The following is a 6700-nucleotide window of genomic DNA, read 5'->3' as shown; positions in this document are numbered from 1 at the left end:
GCCCTGCACAGCCAAGCGGGTCAGTGGGCGGAGCTCTGAGAACGCCCCGCCAGGTTCTGAGGAGTAGTGGGCGTGGCTCGGGGGCGCTATGGGCGTGGCCCGCCGGCCGCTCAGATGACTCAATGGGCGGTGCGTGCACTTGGGCACCGCCTTCCTCCGCGGCCCGCCTGCATCCCTCGGCGCGACCAGAGGGGGCGCTAGGGAGAGGGAGGCATGGAACGTAGGGTGAGAAGCGGGCTTCCCCTCCCGGAAGTGGGTGTGGCGCGCCGCAGCCCGGCGGCCCTGATTGGGCGCGGCGCGGCGCGGGGGCGGGGCCTGCGTGCGGCGGCGGGGGCGGTGGCGGCTGCCCGCGCCCCTCCCCCGCGCGACGCTCAGTGCCAGGCGGGAGGCGACAGCGGTTGGAGGCTTCGCCGGGCTTTGCAGCGGGGACTTTGGAGGCGGCGGCGGCGGCGGCGCCTCAGGCACCTCGGCCCTGGTGAGCGGCGCGCGCCCGGCGGGGCCGCTCGGGAGCGAGCCGGGCGGGCGGACCTGTCCTCTCGGCATGTGCCGGCGCCGGCTGACAGGAGCCGGCGGGCGTGGGGCAGGGCCCGGTGGAGGTGTGTGGGCTGGGTGGGCGCGCGGGGCGCGGATCCTCTGGCCGGGGGCCCCCCGGGCCGGTGTGCAGGAGATGGAGGCCGGCTTGCTGCCGGAGGCGCGGGATCCGGGGGGAGGGGGCTGGGGACAGAACCGCCTGGCCTGGGGAGAGTGACCTGGGGTTCCACTGCGGAGGTGGCTTCCCAGGGGAGGCTTCTAGGGGTCCGGAACCCTCCCGGCCGAGTGAGGAGCGGGGACCGAGTGAGGAGCGGGGACGGGGCTGTCCGAGGTTGGTTTTCAGGGGTCAGGATCCCGCCTGGTTGGGTGGGGTCTTGGGTGGGGAGGGGCTGCTCCAGGCTAGGGCGCAGAGCCCGGGGGCGCCAGGCCTGGGGCGGGGTTTGAGCCGCGGTACGGAGCGAGTGGGTGTTGGGGTGGGCGGGGGTCGGGCTGAGGGCGGCGGTCTGGCCTGGGGGTTGCCTGGCTTTGGGTGCGAGGCCAGCTCTGGGCCCCGAAGATCTGGGCTGGGGGTCGGGCAGGGCGGGGCAGGGCTAGAGCTGGAGGTAATGTGGTTGGGGGCGGCTTGGGGAGAAGAGGATGAGCCCGGTTGTGGGAGCGGAGGGCTGGGACTGGCGGGGGATTGGGAGAGGAAGAACCAAGCAGGAAGGCTGCGGGGTCGGGGGCCTGGAGCGTCCGAGTGAACTGGGTGATTCAGAGATGTGCTCCCCTAATAGCGGAGCAGCTGGCAAGGGACGCAGTAGAAAGGAGCCAGGTGCAGGTGGGGCTCCGCTGCGCCTAAATGACTGAGGATGAGGTCAGATGTTGAGAGTGGGAATGCAGGAACCGAGCTCTCCCGCCTGTCCACACAGGCGCGCACACACCAGCTCTCCGTCTCTCAAAAGCTTTGAATGTGTTGGGGGAAGTGGCAGGCTGTAGGGAGAGGCGAGAAGAAAGGGGCTTCCTCTTGGAGGGAGCTGGCCCTGCCGGCCTTTTTTGGGCGTGTTCAAAGGGTTTTGATCGCTGGAAAAGGAAACGTAGGCTTTACTGCATCGTGGTTTAGACTCACATCCTATATTTGGCCTTAATGTAGGCTGTCCTTGTTTTGTGGTGTCTGAAGTCCTTGCTCTACATGTTGCAAACGTGGGAATCAGTGTGAGAAGCAAATTGCAAGTTGTTCATCTCCTCCAGGATAGCAAGATACAAAACTCTTTCTCTCCTGTAAGACATTTAAACAGAACTGAATATAGTGTGTGTTTTTAAACTGGTACTGGGTAGCAAATGTGTTTACTTTTGGAAATAGTTGTCAGAAAATATTAGGCCCTCTTACCACAGCCTTCCTGCCTGGGATTACATTCTAAAACTGTACTTGTAGGGCTCTTAGTCACTCTATATAATAATGCATTGCATTGTCCTTATCTGGCACAACTCTCTCCTGACACCAGGGCCTGCTAGAATAGACAGAAACATGATTAAGTATAAGCAGTTGCTTTGTACCGTCTGTTCAGTTGTGAAGGCACATAGATATCTGTTTATATTACTTCACTTTCTGCCTTCCCTGTAAAACTGAAGAAATGGGAAAAATCTATTTTGGATTTGATTCTGTATATTTCAGAAAACTAATTTAAGGAAACTAATTTTTTTTTTGGCTTGGAGATACATTTCAGAGTCGCTGTGTTTGGGTATGAAGCCTAATGGTAACCGCTGGGTCTGAGAGATTGCATAAATAAATAGGGGGAAAAAAGTCAAATAAAACTGGGAATTGTGTTGTGCATTAGGCCCTAAGTGCAATGTTTTGTGGTAGGTGACAGTCACGTGTACTGAGGGTTGAACAAAGATTGGTATAAAGGTCAGGTACACACCTTTTTGACAAATCCAGAATGTGCCTTGTCTGTATTTGTTTTTGATTATTTGTGGAAGGTACATTAAAGCCTGATGAATTTTAATAGACACGTGTCAATGAGATATCAATGCACACAGTATTGAATTTTTCATGATCAGGTGTTGCTTAGCCTGCAGATTGTGCTAATCAGCATTTATGTCTATTTATATATAGTTTGGGATTAGATTCAGGGTTGACAAATAGCACTTTTTAAACATATTTTTGATTTGTTTTATACTTATCGCATCTGTCACTTTTGGGATCCACTCTAACCATGAGGACGAGAGTCCCTCGAAGGCCTAAGAAATGGAATGTTCGAAAGGATAAATGATCAGTTCTTAGTTATATAACTGGGAACGTGGAGATTCAGTTCTTTATGATGGCAAATTATTTCTTAATACTTTGATTTGTCATGAACTGGTATTTTAGAAACATGTTATTAACTGGGTTTTTACCTTTGACTTCTTTTTCAGAGGTAGAACAATAATAAATTTGGGTACCACTTTCATATTCAGGGTACAAATCCATGTTTGTTTTCCATTTGATGACTTCCCTGTGTTGTACTATTCCTGAGTTATGAAAACTCTTTTCTGACACTTGTGAGTATGTCTTTTTAAACTTAAGATGCCTTTTCTGTATTAAAACATGGAAATCCTCATGAATATTTCAGTATGACCTAGTACCTAGAATGTTAAGTAATAGAATCTCTCTGGGTTTTCATTGCCCTAGTTCCGATCCTTTAAAATGAGTGAACAAGACTCTATACTCCTTTTTGAGAGCTTATTTTGTATTTCAGTAGTGAAAAAAGATAATGGAATCTTTTTTTAATAACCACTTTATTGAGATATAATTCACATACCATACAATTCACTCACTTAAAGTATACAATTTAGTGGTTTTACTATATTCACAGAGTCGTGTAGGCATCACCACAATTTTAGAACATTTTCATCAGCCGGAAAAGAAACCCCGTACCCATTAGCAGTCCCCTTTCCCCCTCATTCTCTCTCCCCTGCCCTAGGCAACCACTAATCTACTTCTTGTCTCCATGGATTTGCCTCTTCTGGATGTTTCGTATAGATGGAATCAGTCAATAGGTTGTCTTTTGTGTCTGCCTTGTATTAAACATAATGTTTTCAAGGTTTATCAATGTTGTAGCATGTATTAGTGATTCATTCTTTTTTTAATGGTTGAATAATATTCCATTGTAGGGGTATACCGTGGTGGTTTTTAAAAATTATTTTATTGAGGTCATATTCGCTTACAGCATTTTGTAAATTTCAGGTATACATCACTATATTTCCGTTTCTGTATAGCCTGCATCCTTGGATATATACTGTGTTTTGTTTATCCATTCATCAGTTGATGGACATTTGGGTGTTTCCCCTTTCTGGCTATTATGAATAATGCTGCTATGAACATTGGTTTACAAATTTCTGCGTGGACATATGTTTTCATTTCTCTTGGGAATCACTGGGTCATATTGGTTACTCTATGCTTAACTGTTAGAGGAGCTGCCAGACTGTTTTCCAAAGCAGCTGCACCATTTTACACTCCCTCCAGCAGTGTATAAAGGTTTCAGTTTCTCCATATCCTCGTCAACACTTGTTCTTCTCAGACTTTTTGATCCTAGCCATCCTACTGGGTGCGATGTATCTCATTGTGGTTTTAATTTGCATTTCCCTGATGGCTAATGATGTCCAGCAAGTGATTAGTGGACAGTTGTATATTTTCTTTGGAGAAGTGTCTGTTGTTCAGATGCTTTGCCCATTTATAAATTGGGTTATCTTTTTATTGTTATGACTTATTTATATATTTTAGATACAAGTGCCTTATCAGATATATGATTTGCAGAAATTTTCTCCAATTCTGTGAGTTGTCTTTTTTTTTGGTGGGGAAGATCAGCCCTGAGCTAACATCTGCCAATCCTCCTCTTTTTGCTGAGGAAGACTGGCTGTGGGCTAACATCCATGCCCATCTTCCTCTACTTTATATGGGACACCACCACAGCATGGCTTGCCAAGTGGTACGTCGGTGCGTGCCCGGGATCCAAACCGGCGAACCCCGGGCTGCTGCAGCGGAGTGCGCGCACTTAACCGCTGCGCCACTGGGCCAGCCCCTGAGTTGTCTTTTCTTGATGATATCCTTTGAAGCACAAAAGTTTTTAATTTTGATGAAGTCCAATTTACGTGTAATGGAGTCAGAATTGATAATAATGGAGTTAGAAAGTATTTAGACCTTAAATCACACCCTCATCAATATTTTGGTTACATAAATTAAAAGCCCGATGTGAAAGGGTTAGGGAAAGATTTGAATTAGTTCTAGATCAAAAAGGGCTTGTCAGGCAACATTCCCGTTTAAATCCTCTGGCGGTCTCCCTCCCTGTTGTCTGTGGTTCAAGTTCGGACTTCTTAATGTGGCTGTGGATCAGGGTATCTGATTACAGCCTGCCGCATCTCTCACTGCCTCCCTTCCTGTGTTTTCATCCCCATTGCTACTCCCTGAAACTGCCCAGCTTCAGGTCGACTTGTGATGCGCTTCCTACTCCAGCGCCTTTCCACTTGTTGAATCCCACTTGTCCTCTGGGATCCTCCAGGAAAGCTTCCTCGTCCTCCCAGCTCTCATGGTCCCTGCCCTCATGCGTCGTACGTTCCTCACTTCTGTCTGCTACGAGGAACTGCACCTGAACTTGAGACTTCCGTCTGAAAGGCGCCTTCCCGTAGAAGGCAGCATGTGAGAGAGAAATGCACGTGGAAGGCAGATGGAGATTCTCTTGCTCACAGCTTGGTCTCCAGTGCCTACTGAATATTTGCTGAATGAAGGATTATTGAAGTTAATTGGAAAGATCCTGAGGTCAGTGGGTTTCTCTGATTATTATTTACATCTTTGTTGCCTATGTTAAAATAACATGAAGTACAGGGGTGGTTCCCCTCTGTCTTTCGGGCATCCGAGTCCAGCCCTTACCAAAAAATTGGATGTAAAACCGAGTGTTTGAAACATTTTCCCAAGGGCAGAACATTCTTGTCCAGGTTCTTTCCCCCTAATGAACAGTGATGACTGGCACACAGCCCTCGCAGTGGGGCAGATGGCCAGGGAATGCATTTCGTTTGGTCTGGTTTAGCCACACCAAATGCAGGGGGCCAGCCCTGATGGTATTGAGTCTGTCGGGACTGGGACTACCCCCAGGCATGCCTGAGAACGGGTGTAAGCTGGGTTTTCAGGGCACACACTTCCTTCCTTTTCATTCTTTGTTCATGCTCTCTTGCTTTTCTCAGAGTATCTGACTCAAGTAGTAGTCTTTAGTTATATCTTGTGTTTTTATGTTCACTTTTAACACTTTAAAAATACTCTACTTAGTATCTTCCTGAAAATTAGGAGAAACCAGCTGGCCATTTGGGATACATTTTCTTTTTTGTGTTCACTGAAGCGGTTGGATTGTGGCAAGGTAGTAAAGAAGAGAAGAAAAATAAATTTCAGATTTCTTTTTTATCTCATTATGCTCAATGAGGTGTCCATACCTTATATAGTTTCTTGCTCTAAGAGTTTTGTCTTTAGGGAAATTGTGGCAATGAAGAGGTTAGGCCTTTAGAGCCATACTGAGCTGGGTGTCACTCTGGGCTCCACTTCTTTTTTTTTTTTTTTTTAAAGATTTTATTTATTTTATTTTTCCCCCCAAAGCCCCAGTAGATAGTTGCATGTCATAGCTGCACACCCTTCTAGTTGCTGTATGTGGGACTCGGCCTCAGGATGGACGGAGAAGTGGTGCCTCGATGCGCACCCGGGATCCGAACCCGGGCCGCCAGCATCGCAGCGCGCGCACTTAACCACCAAGCCACAGGGCCGGCCCTGGGCTCCACTTCTTAATGGCTGTGGCTTTGCCCGTTACCTCACCTCCCTGAGCCTCAGTTTCCTCTTCGGCAGTATGGAGACGCGAATGGTTCCTTGCTGCGTTATTGAGTAGACACTGAATAAATTGGTGTTCCCTCTGTCTTTACTCTAAAATGTCTGTTGATGAATGAAACTGGGAGGAGAATCAAGTAAGTTTAATACATTTTATTTCTTTTTTTTTTAATAATTTTATTTATTTTTTCCCCCAAAGCCCCAGTAGATAGTTGTATGTCACAGCTGCACTTCCTTCTAGTTGCTGTTGTGGGACGCGGCCTCAGCATGGCCGGACAAGCGGTGTGTCGGTGCATGCCCGGGATCCGAACCCAGGCCGCCAGCAGCGGAGCGCGCGCACTTAACCGCTAA

General features: G+C 48.4%; 1 protein-coding gene across 3 annotated transcripts in view; it reads left to right on the top strand.

Moving 5' to 3' along the window:
• The first annotated feature begins 363 nt into the window (after window positions 1-363).
• Window positions 364-6700, top strand: part of CORO1C (coronin 1C) — a 73239-nt gene continuing 66902 nt past the window's right edge. Inside the window, exon 1 of one of the 3 annotated variants that reach the window (XM_087424049.1) lies at window positions 364-475. The gene's annotated coding sequence lies outside the window, so the exon portion shown is untranslated. Of the gene's footprint in view, window positions 476-576; window positions 597-5282; window positions 5303-6700 lie in introns of those variants that run through there. The other 2 variants (XM_087424047.1, XM_087424048.1) reach the window with 2 other exon arrangements.

Source organism: Ceratotherium simum, chromosome 35, assembly GCF_057802395.1.
Source record: "Ceratotherium simum simum isolate JZ-2026a chromosome 35, ASM5780239v1, whole genome shotgun sequence".
NCBI lineage: Eukaryota > Metazoa > Chordata > Mammalia > Perissodactyla > Rhinocerotidae > Ceratotherium > Ceratotherium simum.
Note: the sequence above shows the minus strand (reverse complement) of the source record. Positions and strands in the feature narration are given on the sequence as shown.